The following is a 15,471-nucleotide window of genomic DNA, read 5'->3' as shown; positions in this document are numbered from 1 at the left end:
CCTGCTTCCTCCTCTCTCTCTGCCTGCCTCTCTGCCTACTTGCGATCTCTCTCTGTCAAATAAATAAATAAAATCTTTTAAAAAAAAAGGAACTGGACTGGCAGATTTGAAAAATTGATGATACTTATTACTAAGTGGAAGGGAAATGGACACTCATAGTATGACATAGAAAGAATGAAAAAATATGTGTAAAGTGTTTATAATAGGACCAAAAATAGCTAGAGAGAACCTAAATATCCTTTAGCAGGTTAAATAAATTATCGTGCGTTCACACAATGGCACTAAAAACCCACTAAAAATGGGGATGCCTGGCTGGCTCAGTTGGAAAGCATATGACTCTTAACCTCAGGGTCATGAGTTCAAGACCCATGGTGAGTGTACAGGTTAGTAAAAAAATAAACGAACATTAAAAAAATAACTTTTTAATTAAAAAAACACTAAAAATGAAGGTAAAATTCTATTTGATATTGTGGAAAGATGATCACTACAAATTGTCGGGAGAAGGTAGGTTAGAAAATAATTTTGGAGGGCACCTGAGTGGCTCAGTGGGTTAAAGCCTCTGCCTTCAGCTCAGGTCATGATCCCAGAGTCCTGGGATCGAGCCCCGCATCGGGCTCTCTGCTCAGGGGGGAGCCTGCTTCCTCCTCTCTCTCTGCCTCTCTGCCTACTTGTGATCTCTATCTGTTAAGTAAATAAATAAAATCTTTAAAAAAAAAAAAAAAGAATTTGGGGGGCGCCTGGGTGGCTCAGTGGGTTAAAGCCTCTGACTTCAGCTCAGGTCATGATCCCAGGGTCCTGGGATCAAGCCCCATATCTGGCTCTGCTCGGTGGGGAGCCTGCTTCCCCCTCACTCTCTGCCTGCCTCTCTGCCTACTTGTGATCTCTGTCAAATAAATGAACAAAATCTTTAAAAAAAAAAAAAAAAAGAAAAGAATTTTATACTGTAATTGTATATTTGACAGAAAAACTACATACATACACATACATGTACACACAGGTTCATAAAACAATCTGGGAATGGAGTTAGAATAAAATTTTATTGTGTTACCTCTACTTAATGATATCCCAGGTGATCTTTATCTTGTTCTCTAACAGTTTGTATCACATACCTGGACATAAATTTAAAATAGTTCTGCAAGAAATATTATATTACAAAAAGCCCCAAAAGTTACATCATTGCTATCCTTTTCCCTAGCTTCTAAATCTAAAAACTACCTCTCTCAGCTATTTCTTTTGGTATTTAACTCCATACATTTAACATGCTACTATTTTTACTTCTGAACTTTTAGTTTTAGTCATTCTTTGCTGAAATTAAAATAATTTTGTTTTTTGTAAGCTTAATTTTCTAGGAAATTCATTCATTTCTCAAACTCTCACCCAAATCAGGAGGACTGAAGTTTTTGTCATAACAAAGCAGACTGGTCTATTTCATGTTGTGAGAATCCTTCAGAAATTCAGCCAAACACTTCAGAGTGTCACCTATAACCCACCTGGTAAAAGGCAATGCCATATTCTGTAGTGTTCCTCTCTCTGAGATCCTGCCTAACCATGAAGTGAAAAGCTGAGTAATAGCACACAGAAAGCCTGTTGAAGTAATTGCTCAGGCAGTTTGAACATTACTGCCCAACAGCTTACTTCTTATGTGATTTATAAAACATCCATAAAACAGAATACTAAAGTTATCATTAAATACTAAGTTCTAGAAAACTGTTAAGGAATAGAAAGTATTCAAGATACACTGAAAGAAAAAAAAAAATCAGTTTATAAAACAATATATAATATGATTAGTTATTTTAAATCATTAATGTGAAACAGACCTCAGTAGATGGGGAAAAATTTCCCTATTTCCATTCTGACACTTACAGTAAGTCTCTCAATTTAAATGCTATTTCTATCACAAGAATTATAATTACTTGGAAGATTTCTCAAATAAGAAGGGGAATGCTGGGATTTTACCTTTCTCCATATACCCATTATAAAATCCATGAGGGTACTGAATGTCTCTCAAACTAATAACTAGTTTGATTTCTTTTAAATTTTGATTTCTTTTAAATTTTCTATTAGGGTTATCCCATTATTTGGAAATAAAACCATACACAAAAACACATGCTTGTAGAAATATTTTGAGAAAATATGCTATAAATATTAAGTGATTATTTCTGGATGTTGAGACTATGGATAATTTTAATTTCTTCTCTTTTAGGTCCCTTGGTTACTTATTATTTTATAGGCCCGCATTAACTCCACTAGAAATATTGTTTTAAAAAGCCATTCCCCAGGGCGCCTGGGTGGCTCAGTGGGTTAAAGCCTCTGCCTTCAGCCCAGGTCATGATCCCAGGGTCCTGGGATCAAGCCCCGCATCGGGCTCTCTGCTCAGCGGGGAGGGAGCCTGCTTCCACCTCTCTCTCTCTGCCTGCCTCTCAGCCTACCTGTGATCTCTGTCTGTCAAATAAATAAAATCTTAAAAAAAAAAAAAAGCCATTCCCCAGGGGGCACCTGGGTGGCTCAGTGGTTTGGGCCTCTGCCTTCGGCTCAGGTCATGATCTCACAGTCCTGGGATGGAGCCCTGCATTGGGCTCTCTGCTCAGCGGGGAGTCTACTTCCCTCTCTCTCTCTGCCTGCCTCTCCGCCTACTTGTGATCTGTCAAATAAAAAAATAAAATTTTTTTTTTAAAAAGCCATTCCCATTAAAAAGAATTTTTTATTTCTCACAGTCATTTTTCATTTCTTATAGTCATTAAGAAACTGTCATTAAATAGGCCTACATAAATGGTAACAACAAGGAAATCAATGTGACTGAAAGAATAATTCCTACCAATTCTTTCTTTTAAATTCCTACCAATTCTTGAATACTGTCTCTCATCAATACCTGAGATCCTTCTGTGAAGGACTGCAATGCTTTTCCAAAGTGATTATGAGAGAGAAAAACAAATGCTTATTTCACAGCAGCTGCTCAATAACTTGAGCTTAACCCTCCCAGTCTCCAATGAATACTCCAGTTATTAAATCCCTGCAATGTGGGCACCTGGGTGGCTCAGTGGGTTAAGCCTCCGCCTTCAGCTTGGGTCATGATCTCAGGGTCCTGGGATCCAGCCCCGCATCTGGCTCTCTGCTCAGCAGGGAGCCTGCTTCCCCCACCCGCTCTCTCTGCCTGCCTCTCTGCCTACTTGTGATCTCTGTTTGTCAAATAAATAAGTAAAATCTTAAAAACAAACAAATAAATAAATAAATCCCTGCAATGTAGCTTATAAATTGTGTTTAAGATGCATATATAACTTAACAATTTCTCAAAGATTTTTACTCATAAAGATACTTTTCGTGGTTTAAGGGGGTAGGAGAAGAGTAAATGAAACAAGATGGGATTGGGAGGGAGACAAACCATAAGTGACTCTCAATCTCACAAAACAAACTGAGGGTTAATGGGGGGAGGGGGGTGGGGGGGGTGGGATTATGGACATTGGGGAGGGTATGTGCTATGGTGAGTGCTGTGAAGTGTGTAAACCTGGCGATTCACAGACCTGTACCCCTGGGGATAAAAATATATGTTTATAAAAAATAAAATTAAAAAAAATTTTTTTTAATAAATAAATAAAAGATACTTTTCAATATTATATTATATACATATATATTTTCCTGATGATTAAATTACTAATAAATGTAATTTTTAGTATTGCATAACATTCTACCACAGGGATGGAGTGTGAGTTACTTAATCATTTCCATATTGCTACTTTTATAAAAGGTTATCCCAAAAGCCATTCCTAGTTATCCCAGATTTTTATTCTACAGTAGTAAGAATCAATCTTGTTGGGTCTTATATAACTTTGATATCATGAAATGATAGACTTCCCCCCCACCAAATTACCTGCTGACAAATATATACAACAGTCCTATACATAATCTTGGATTTTTGTCATCCTGAAAACCTATAAACAGAGTCCAAAGACTTCACATTAAGAATCTCTCTTTTGCGGGGCACCTGTGTGGCTTAGTGGATTAAGTGTCTGATTTCAGCTCAGGTCATGGTCTCAGGGTCCTGGGATGGAGCTTCCCCCTTGGCCCAACTCTCCCCATGGCTCCAAGTTCACTGGAGCTTCTCCCTCTGCACCACCCCACCACCACTCCTGCACATTCTCTCTCTCTCTCTCTAATAAATAAAATCTTTTTTTAGAAAAAGAATCCCTGTGTTGGTCCATTCCAGTGCCCAGTTGGTCCATTCCATTCCATTCATTTTCCTGCTTGCAAGCATCCATCCTAATTAATCTCACATTTTCGTTACTCTTTTTTTTTTTCTAAGATTTTATTTATTTGACAGACAGAGATCACAAGTAGGCAAGAGAGGCAGGCAGAGAGAGAGGCGGGGCGGGGGTGGGGGGTGGGCAGGGAGCCCTATGTGGGTATGTTGGGCTAGATCCCAGGACCCTGGGATCATGACCCGAGTGGAAGGCAGAGGCTTTAACCCACTGAGCCACCCAGGCGCCCCACATTTTCATTACTCTTGAGAATACAGAAAGCTGATATGGAATGACTAAGAATCATCATTTAAAACCAACAGCTAATATTGTGCCTTCTAATGTGCCTGGTACTCCTCTAAGAGCATTAAGAGATATTAATTTAGGCACTCTTTAAAACCACCATGTGAGGTATATATTATTGTAATTCTGGATTTACAGATGAAGAAACTGGGACTAAAAATATTGCTTAAACTCAGATTTAAGTAGCAAGCAGGATTCAAATTCCTTTAATCTAGGTTCAAAAAAAATTTTTTTAAGATTTTATTTATTTATTTGACAGAGAGAGAGAGAGAGATCACAAGCAGGCAGAGGGAGAGGGGGAAGCAGGCTCCCTGCTGGCTCCATCCCAGAACCCTGAGACCATGATCCCAGCAGAAGGCAGAAGCTTAACCCACTGAGCCACCCAGGTGCCCCTAGGTTCAAAATTCTTAAACACCTTATATACCTGAGTCTACTGAAAACACAGCCCAAACAAATTCATGCTACAAACTTTCAGTCATAAGATGAGTAAGTTCTGAAGACCAAAAGGACAGCATGGTTACTGTATAATACACCTAAGATTTGCTAAGAGAGTAGATCTTAAGTTTTCTCACCACACACAAAAGTAGCTCTGAGGTGATGGACCTTAATTAGTCTGACTGTGGTAAACATTCCATTCCACAATGTATACATATACTGAAGCATGTTGTACACCTTAAATATATATCATTTTGTATTTGTGAAAAATAAGCAAAACAAACCCATGCAACCAAACCTGTAACCACATCTGCCTGGTAGCAAAAATTTACAATCACGGAGTCCCTTGGAAAAAAATCCCCATCCCTAATCTGGAATCACTGAAGGTATCTAAACAAACCCTAAACTACTCCTTAAGAAACCACAGTCGAAAACAAAGCACGAACATTGACTTCCCAAAGCGGTATTTCCACAATCAGAATCCTTAAGAAAAAGTGTCACAAAGCAACTGAATATATAGCATACGGTTAACTAACAGCAGAATTGCACTAAATGGACATGAGAGAGCGTTACCTATTAATTGGGTCCCCTGCCGTTAACTACATAGGGAAATCTTAAAGCCCAAATCGATGAATAGACCATTCTTAAGCAGCACATTCCAAGGGAAGAAAATCAAGAAGCCCAGTGTTCTGAAAATCAAATGCATTTCACGGAAACAAAGAAGCAGCACAAACTCACACAGAACCTGGCTTGCGGAGGCGCCGAGGCGATTTCTTTCACTTCAAAGGCCTTCTCCGGAGACTGGCAGGGCTGGGGAAGCAGACAGTGTTCATTAACACCCCAAGCTTTTCTTGATCGGTTAGAAACCACCCTCCGTGCCCTGCGACCCTCCCTAACCACCAGAGGTATGCACAAACGTAAACGAGAGGCAAACGTGGAAAGGTTTGCGGTCACTCGTGTCCAGGTTCGCGGCTCTGCACGGTAGTTCGGACATCGCTACTGCTCACCCCGTGGGACGGCCCACCGCGTTGTCTTCTGTCCAGCGGATACTCCGGACCTCAGAGGTCAGCCCTGAATCTAGCTCCAGCGTTTTCAGGGGACCTTTATTCTGGGGCTCCACCACCGATTGCCCTCTACCGCCGGGCCTAGGTGGTTGAGAAGACCGAGGAGCGTAGGACCGCAGGGTCTCGCATTGCAGAATAGGCCGCGCCCACAAACCGGGCCCGGCCCCGTTACTACCGCACGAGTTTAAATCCACCCGGTCCGGGTCTCCTCACTCTGGAGGAATCGCCTAGTAGTCCGAGGCCCCAGGACCCACCCCCGGTCTGGTCCGCAGAATCTGGCCCTTCCCGTACTCGTTTCTTTCCGAAAAGCAGCGGCCACAGCAAAGCCTGGCTCCGCGCGCTCCTACCGCGACCGGTTCTGACGACCACCCAGCCTTCAAATCTCCAAGCTTCCAGATCGCCTATCGCGGCACGAGTGCGCACGCGCGCAGGGGGCGGGGACAAGTGTCTTGGTTCTTCAGGAAGGCCTGGCCGGGAAGAATGGGGCAAGGCCGTCAGCTTTCCAAGTGCAGAAGTAGAGTTCCAGCAGGGCCAGGGTTTCTGAAGCCTGCAAAGGTGACCCTGTGAGTGACCGGTGCTACCGAGGATAATCCGAGCCTGTTCGCTTTTTGGAAATGTAGTCCAAAATCACTGTGTATTTTAGCTTTCTACTTTGGGCTCTTGGCTCGGTCCCCCGTTTGTGCCGCGAACACCGCCCTCGAGCACCGAGCGCTGAGGATTCGGGGAGTTGTCGTTTCTGTCCAGAGTACGCAGGCGCGGGAGTAGGTTGGGGGCGGGGCGAACCCTGAGCTTTACTGAGGTTGGGGAGACTCTTGGAGCAACAACCATTGGAGCCTGCGCCTGGCTTGGGGCCTATCCAGGTCTTTATTTAGGCTTGAAGGGATAACCCTGAGTGATAACCAGTGCTCTGCTCATGGTTCATGTGTTGTTTTCTGGGGTACTGGCGTGGAGTCTCGAGTGCCTGAGTGTGTGATCGAAGACTGGGTTTGTTTTTCCTGCTTGGAGCTGTTTTCCTCGCATATGTGCCAGTCTTTCGATGCACCGGGAAGGACTGGGAAGGCGCCACAGAGAACACTGTGCGTGATTATTCCTGACTGTGATGCCAGGTTTGTCTGAAGTCTCTGTGGTTTGTGGCATTAAAAAAAAATAATAAAAGTGAAAGTCCATGGAGTGAATCAGAAGATCTAATTGGCTTTTTTGAACTATTCGTGAGTTGGGCAGTATACCTACTAATAAATAGATATTCCCAGGAGTTTTACAGAATGGAAAATTTTAGAGGCAGGATGGTGGGGCAAGGAAATTATTAGCAGAATAAAAGAAAGGGTTGTTTCACGCCACGTCATCTTTTTGAGGGAAGGGAAGAGACAGGAGTCTTATTTTTCAGATTACCTTTCTAGTGCTAATCAGGAAGTTTCAAATGGACAGTTCAAAGGTCACATATCTGGGAGTAGTTAAAACTGCAGTTGCTAATTATTTAAAATTGTTAATCTTGGCTTGCTCTCTGTGGGTAAGTGATTCCATTTGGGGGCCTGTTTCTTTTAGAATTGTGAAGTGCCTCAAAGTGTATGTATCATTGAAAGTGGCTGTTCTGTGAAGGAAGGAAACCAGAGAATGTCACCTCCATATATACCTTTTTGACATAAGAATTATTTGAATTGGAGGCAATTTATAAGCATGAAAGTCAGGAAAAGCGCTCTCTTCCCTCCCCCCACTTCTGCCTAAACGCAGGGTATACATTCTCCCTTATTGGAAACAACTCTAGACTCTTAGCCCATAGATGGCACCAAAGGAATCTGCAAATAAACCATACTCCATTAATTCCTTTCACAGATTGCCATCCTTGGAAGCCTAAAACTGCTTTAATTTATCCTATCATTTCTCTAAAAACTTATTATTTGTTGAATGCGAAGCCACCACTTTTGAGTTACTCTTGTTTTCTCCCATATGACCTGTGCATACATGTTAATAAATTCTTTGTCTCCTGTTAATCTGTCTTTTTTGTTACAGAGCCCCAGCTGAAAACCTCAAATGGGTAGAGGTTAAAAAAAAAAAAAAATTCTCTCTTGGTAGCCCTTTGTGTGTTATTTCTGGCATAGTTTTGATAGGCCTGCACTTCTGCTTCTTACTTTCCATGGACATTATGCTTGTGGGTGTAGGGGAGCAGAATTTGCCACCCAAAATATGTCTTCTTTAGCATAAGGATTATTTTAGGCTGATTATTTTTAAGAAACTGCAAACACAGAAGGTCTGAAACTGGGTAGAAGTTACTTATTGTAAGAAACATTTACATTTAGGGCATTTGGGTGGCTCAGTCGTTAAGTGTCTGCCTTCAGCTAAGGTCATGATCCTGGAATCCCAGGATCAAGTCCCGAATCAAGATCACTAGTCAGCAGGAAGTCTGCTTCTCCCTCTGACCCTCACCCCACTTGTCTTCTCTCTCTCTCAAATAAATAAATAAAATCTTTTAAAAAAAGAAACCTTTACTTTTATAAGGGAAATCTCCATTTGTTAGGGGTGTCTCCCTTACTGAACCAAGAAGAAGGTACCTCAATTTCTAGAATATTATCAGTGGAGAAGGCATGGACTTAAATCTACATAACAACCTTATCCTTGTTGGGACACCTGGGTGGTTCATTGGGTTACAGCCTCTGCCTTCAGCTCAGATCATGATCCCAGGGTCCTGGGACTGAGCCCTGCATTGGGCTCTCTGCTCTGTGGGGAGCCTGCTTCCCTCTCTTTTTGTCTTGCCTGCCTCTCGGCCTACTTGTGGTCTCTGTTTGTCAAATAAATAAATAAAATTTAAAAAACAAAACAAAACAAAACAAAAAACCCAACAACCTTATCCTTGTTTATTCTGCTTTTCCTGGTAACCCCCCATAACTGACCGTCCACCCCCAGCATCTTTTTTTGTCTTTAGCTGAAGATGGTAATGAAGGTGATGACTTTGGCCATTTGGGGGAGTCACTCAGTTTTCCTAGGTCTCTCCCTTGTATACAGGAAATATACATGTTATTAAACTTTTGTTTACCTCCTGTTAATCTGTCTCATGTCAATTTAATTCTTAGACCAGCCAAAAGAATCTTGTAGAGCAAAGAAAAATTTTTCCTCCCCAGTGTGAATCACTATGTTACTAGGTGTTGGAATCTTTTTTTTTTTTTTAAGGATTTTATTTATTTATTTGACAGAGAGAGACACAGCGAGAGAGGGAACACAAGCAGGGGGAGTGGGAGAGGGAGAAGCAGGCTTTTTGCTGAGCAAGGAGCCTGATGCAGGGCTCGATCCCAGGACCCTAGGATCATGACCTGAGCTGAAGGCAGATGTTAACCATCTGAGCCACCCAGGCTCCCCCAGGTTTTGGAATCTTGATGGTCAGAATCTTGGCCATTAAGTGTGCCCTCCAGAATGTGGTGCTACAGCATTTAAATGAGTAAAATAATTAAAGGCAAAAAATATGTAATATGATTATTGTTATTTCTGAGTGATAAGATTGTAGGATTATATAATCGGGAAGTTGAAATTAATAGGATTTCATAAAACAATAGAAGGGCACTTTACTTTCTCTTTTAGCTGTACTTGCAATATTCATCTGTCAATTAGGTTTTTTTAGTTAGCTTTTAGGTTTTGGTTTTTGGGGTTTTTTTTACCTGTACCTAGATGAAATCTTGGATGAATTCAATGATGTTTTCAATCAGTCTTGGATGATACAAGTTTCTTTGAACAATTTTAGCTAAAAGATCAGTTTCATTTTAGTAATTAAAAATGTCTTTAGTAATAAAAATATCTGGTGTAATAATCAATATTTCATTTAAAGTAAAAAAAAAAATCCATCTTTTTCTTTCTCCTTGACCACATCCAAATATGGTTATATCTCAATTACTCACTAAGTCAATATCTGCTATTTATTTAATAATATAAACTATTTTTTCTTCAAAATCAACTAGATTTTCTAGATATTTTTTCTTTATTAAGGGTGAAGGATTTAATTAATTCTCTTTGTACCTGTTCTTCAGTTTTAGAGATGTTCCACAGATAAATGTTCCGTATTTATGTTAAATGTTCACAGATGATTTTTTTTCAATTGTTCAGATATCCATTAGAATCTCTCAGTCTACCATTCTGGGGCTTCAGTTGGACTCTACAGTTGTCCTGAAACTTACTTCCATTGTTTTCCTGAACTGGATTACTGTTTCTTGGAATTAAGTTAATTTTTCATTTTCACTAAAGTTCTTTTCCAGTTGCTATTTATATCCCCAATGTACTGAAATTTCTTGACTTATGGCATGGATCTTTAAATATTTTTTATGCTAGATATAGGTGAGATTTTTAGTTTGTAGGCTCCAGATCTGAGAATTTTTCTTATATTTTTGGTTTTTGCAGTCTTCTCTATTTCAGGTTTTTTATTGCTGGAATCTGTATTTGCTGAAAGGACTGTTCCTGAGCTGTGCCTACTTCTTCATAGCTTCCTGTTCTTATTTATGAGTGCAATATAATTTTCAATCTCTCAGTATAATTATAGTTGTTCAAAGTTTTTGTGTCCATTTTTGTCTTTTATGGCCAAATCAAATTTCTTTTTTTTTAAAGATTTTACTTATTTATTTGACAGAGAGAGAAATCACAAGTAGGCAGAGCAGCAGGCAGAGAGAGAGGGGGAAGCAGGCTCCCCACAGAGCAGAGAACCTGATGCGGGGCTTGATCCTAGGACTCTGGGATCATGACCTGAGACAAAGGCAGAGGCTTAACCCACTGAGCCACCCAGGCATCCCTCAAATTTCTTTTCAAAAAAGCTTGAATTCTTTTTCTTCCTTTCACATGGGATACTTTCCTGAAATGTGTGGTAATCCTTGCCTCCAGTCAAGAGGTAAAATTTCTCAACTGGCAGACATTAGAGCCAGCTTTTTTACCAGAAAACTTCCAGAAAGCTCTCTTCTCTGCTCTTTGGTTTAGAGCAGAAAATAGGTCCCGTCTCCTAATTACTGGTGTTTGGGGCTAGGATAGGGAAGATCCTGAGAGGCCCACAGTTCTGGATATGGTTTTTCACTCAGACTCCCTGTGCCTCAATCCTGTCTTCATTTGTGCAGTTGTACATCCTTTCTGGGTCACTTTACCCAGAGATCAAACCCCCTGTGCAGTGTATTTGGTTACATAAGAGAGGAAAAGTAAAAGGGGAGAATAACCAGTTTGTGCACAAATTTTCAATGCGTTTGTTTCCAGGTCCATACCTCTCTAGGTTTATCATCTTTAGAGAATATAGAACTCAGCAACCAGTAGGATTTAATTGACATTTATAAGGGTTGATCCAACAGCAACAGAAAACATATTCTTTTCAAATGTTCACAGAGCATATAATGAAATATATCAAATGCATGGCCATAAAATAAACTCCTAATATTTAAAAGAGCTGAAATCACATGGAGGATATTCTCTGACCACAGTGGAATCAAACTAGAAATCAGTAACAGAAAACAGGAAGGTCTCCAAACACTGAGAAACTAAACAACAAACTAAACACTCTTATAAATAAACTGTGGGTCAAAAAGGAAACCTTAAATAGAAAATTACATTAAGTTGAATGAAGATATAAAATACCAAAATTCATGGGACACAGATAAAACAGTACTATGGGGAACTTTTTTGGCACTAAAGGAATACATTAGGAAAGAAGAATCTGAAACCAATAATCTAATAAGCTCCCACCTAAAGAACTTAGGGGGGAAAAAAAGCGATATACACACCAAGCAGAAGGAATTAAATTTAAAGATGAGCTTTGACCTAATTCTCATACTTTATATGCAGATCAATTCAAAATGGATCACAGACTTAAACATTAAAACTATAAAACTCGTAGGAAGAAACAGAGGAGATTAGGACCAAGGATTCAGGATTAAGGTAAGTAGAGTTCTTAGACTTACTACCAAAAGCATAATCCATACAAGGAAAAACTGAAAAATTGGACTTCATTAAAAATAAAGTCTCTGATCTGTGAAAGTCCACATTAAGAGGATAAATAGATAAGGTATAGTCAAGAAAAAAATATTTGTAAACCATGTATCCAACAGAGGGCTAGTATGTAGAATGGATATGTTAGTTAGCTTGATTATGGTGACGTTCACAATGTATGCATATAGCAAACCATCAAGTTGTGTTCCTTAAATATATATAATTTTAATATTCAATTATACCTCAATAAAAATTAGGTGTGGATAGAATGAAAAGTTCTAATATAAGTTTCATTGGAGTGTCAAAAGGGGAAAAAAAGAATGAAGAAAAGATAGTATCTGAAGAGATAATGGATGCAAAGTTTCTAGAATTGAAGAAAACTGAACCCACAAATCCAGGAAGTACAATATATCCCAGGTGGGACTAACGAAACAAAAAAAGACCTGTGCTTAAACATACTATAAAAAACAAACAACACAACACAACTTGAGAATACAGAAGATTAAAAGGACCCAAACTAGGGATCCCTGGGTGGCTTAGTCAGCTAAGTGGCTGACTTGATTTTAGTCCAGGTCATGGTGCGGGGTCCTGGGATCGAGCCTCACGTTGGGCTCTGTGCTCAGCAGGCAGTCTGCTTGAGGATTCTCTCTCCCTTTCCCTCTGGCCCTCCCCCTACTTGCACATGCACGCTCTCCTTCTCAAATAAATAGATGAATCTTAAAGGAAGGGGGCACCTGGGTGGCTCATTCAGTTAATTGACTCTTGATGTGGGCTCAGGTCATGATCTCAGGGTTGTGGGATCAAGCCTTTCCTCAGGCTCCCCACTCAGTGGAGTCTGCTTGAGATTCGTTCCCTCCCACTCTGCACCCTGCCCCCGCCAGCTTGTGGTGCATGCTCTCTCTCTCTCTCTCTCAAATAAATAAATAAATAAAATCTTTAAAGTGTACAGTTCAGTGATTTTTAGTATATTCACAGAATTGTATAACAATTACCACAATTTTATTTTATTTTTTTAAAAGATTTTATTTATTTATTTGACAGACAAAGATCACAAGTAGGCAGAGAGGCAGGCAGAGAGAGGAGGAAGCAGGCTCCCCGAGGAGCAGAGAGCCCGATGCGGGGCTCAATCCCAGGACCCTGGAATCATGACCAGAGCCGAAGGCAGAGGCTTTAACCCACTGAGCCACCCAGGCGCCCCAATTACCACAATTTTAAAGCATTCTGATCATCTCCCCCAAAGAAACCCTAAACTTGGGGCACCTGGGTAGCTTAGTTGGGTAAGCATCTGCTTTTGGCTCAGATCACGATCCCAGGGTCCTGGGACTGAGCACTGCATTGGGCTCCGTGCTCAGCAGGGAGCCTGCTTCTCCCTCTCCCTCTGTCTGCTGCTTCCCCTGCTTGTGCTCTCTCTCTCTCTGTCAAATAAATAAATAAAATCTGTAAAAAGAAAAAAGAAAAAAAAGAAAGAAACCCTAAACTCATTAGTACTCCTATTTTCCCCCCAAATCCTTCTTCCCTAGGCAATCACTGTTTTACTTTGTGTCTCTATGGACTTACCAATTTGGCAATTCCATATAAACTGAATTATGTAATAGGTGGTCTTTTGTGACTGTCTTTTTCACTTAGCATAATGTTTTCATCTATTTTGTAACATGTATCAGGACTTCATTCCTTTTTATTGCCAAGTAATAGTCCATTGTATGGATATACTACATTTTATCCATTCATCTAGTAATGAGCATTTGAGCTGTTTCTACTTTTGGCTATTACAAATAATGCTGCTGTGATTATTGATTTACAAGTTTTTGCGTGGACCTATGTTTTTATTTCTTTTGAGTATCTACTTAGAGTTGAATCAATGGGTTATGTAGTAACTCTATGTTTGACTGTTTGAGGAACTGGCAAACTTCCAGAACAGCTATACCTTTTTACATTTCCATAAGTAATGTATGAGGGTTCCAATTTCCCCACATCCTCACCAATACTTGTCTTTTTCATTATAGAATTCTTATTGTGTGTCAAGTGGTATCTCATTGAGGTTTGGTTTTATCTCCCTGATGGCTAATGATGTTCATGTACTGGTTGGTCAGTTACATACCTTTTGAGGAAATAACTAATCAGGTCCTTTCCCTGTATTTTATTATTGGATTATTTGTCTTTTTTACTGAATTGTGACAGTTTTTTATGTATTCTAGATAAAATTTTCTTATCAGATAGATGATTTACAAAATTTCTTTTCCATTTGATGGGTTGCCTTTCTACGTTCTTCATGATGTCCTTCAAGCAAAAAGGTTTTTAATGTTGATTATGTTCAATAATGCATTATGGAGTTACCTTAGTTTTGGGGGGCTGCTATAATAAAATACCATAAACTGAGTGGCTTATAAACAATAGAATTTTACTATGCACTTTTACTAAGCTGGAAGTCCAAGATCAGGGTGCCAATATAGTCAGGTTCTGATGAAAGTCCTCTTCCAGGTTCATGCTGTGTCCTTGCAGTATCCTTATTTCTTGCTGTGTCCTCACATGGTGGAGGGGTTCCTGGGCTAAGATTGGATTGGTAAATTCAAACCAAAACAAGCAGTGATTTGATAAGCTCTACAAACTTTTTATGGAGAAAAGAACAAACTAAACCAAAAATTAGCAGGTGGAAATAAGAAAGATTGGAGTGGGAAAAAATTAAATAGAGACTAGAAAAACAATAGAAAAGATCAACAAAACTAAAAGCTGATTTAAAAAACAAACACCCCCCCCCTCCTTTCTTGGTAAAACTTTAGCCAAACTAAAAATGTAGACTGAAAATTATAAAAGAAAGAGGGGACATTACAGCTGATGCCACAGAAATATAAAGGATCGTAATAGACTACTGTGAACAATTATATGCCAATAAATGGGATAACCTAAAATTATGGACAAAACCCTAGAAACATATAACCTACAAAGAATGAACCATGAGGAAATAGAATATCTGAACAGGTCAATAATTAGAGATAGAATCAGTGATCAAAATCCTTCCAACAAAGAAAAGCGCAGGACAAGATGTCTTCATTAGTGAGTTCTACCAAACACTGAAAGGAGAATTAATGCCAGTCATTCTCAAACTCTTCCAAAAAATTGAAAAGGAAGGAAAACTTCCAAATTCATTCTATGAGGCCAGCATTACCCTAATACCAAACACTGACAAAGACAGAAGAAAGACAACAACAAACCAATATACTTGATGAACAGATACAAATATCCTCAGCAAAATATCTGCAAATCAAGTTCAACAGCACATAAAAAAGATCAAACCATGATCAAGTGGAATTTATCCCTAGGATCCAGGGATGGTTCAATATACACAAATCAATAAACATTATACACCCATTAATGGGATGAAGGATAAAAATCATGATCATCTCAATAGACCTTTAAAAAAAGCACTTAACAAAAATTCAACACTCTTTCATGATAAAAACCCCCAGCACATTAGGTATAGAAGGCATATTACTCAACATAAT

At 39.6% G+C, this 15,471-nt stretch overlaps 1 protein-coding gene and 1 long non-coding RNA gene across 2 annotated transcripts in view; both read right to left on the bottom strand.

The window, feature by feature from the left end:
- LOC111161459 overlaps positions 1-6,261 on the bottom strand; it is an 11,387-nt gene extending 5,126 nt beyond the window's left edge. Inside the window, exons 1-2 of the long non-coding RNA XR_002641532.1 lie at positions 5,978-6,261; positions 5,709-5,780 (exon numbers count right to left, since the gene is read on the bottom strand). This is a non-coding gene — a long non-coding RNA (uncharacterized LOC111161459). The remainder of the gene's footprint in view (positions 1-5,708; positions 5,781-5,977) is intronic.
- Positions 1-15,471, bottom strand: part of LOC111161451 — a 678,116-nt gene that overhangs the window by 194,286 nt on the left and 468,359 nt on the right.

This window comes from Enhydra lutris, unplaced genomic scaffold (genome assembly GCF_002288905.1).
Source record: "Enhydra lutris kenyoni isolate GAN:26980312 unplaced genomic scaffold, ASM228890v2 scaffoldscaffold85, whole genome shotgun sequence".
Classification (NCBI taxonomy): Eukaryota; Metazoa; Chordata; class Mammalia; order Carnivora; family Mustelidae; genus Enhydra; species Enhydra lutris.
The sequence above is the reverse complement of the archived record's forward strand: the minus strand, read 5'-3'. Positions and strand labels throughout refer to the sequence as shown.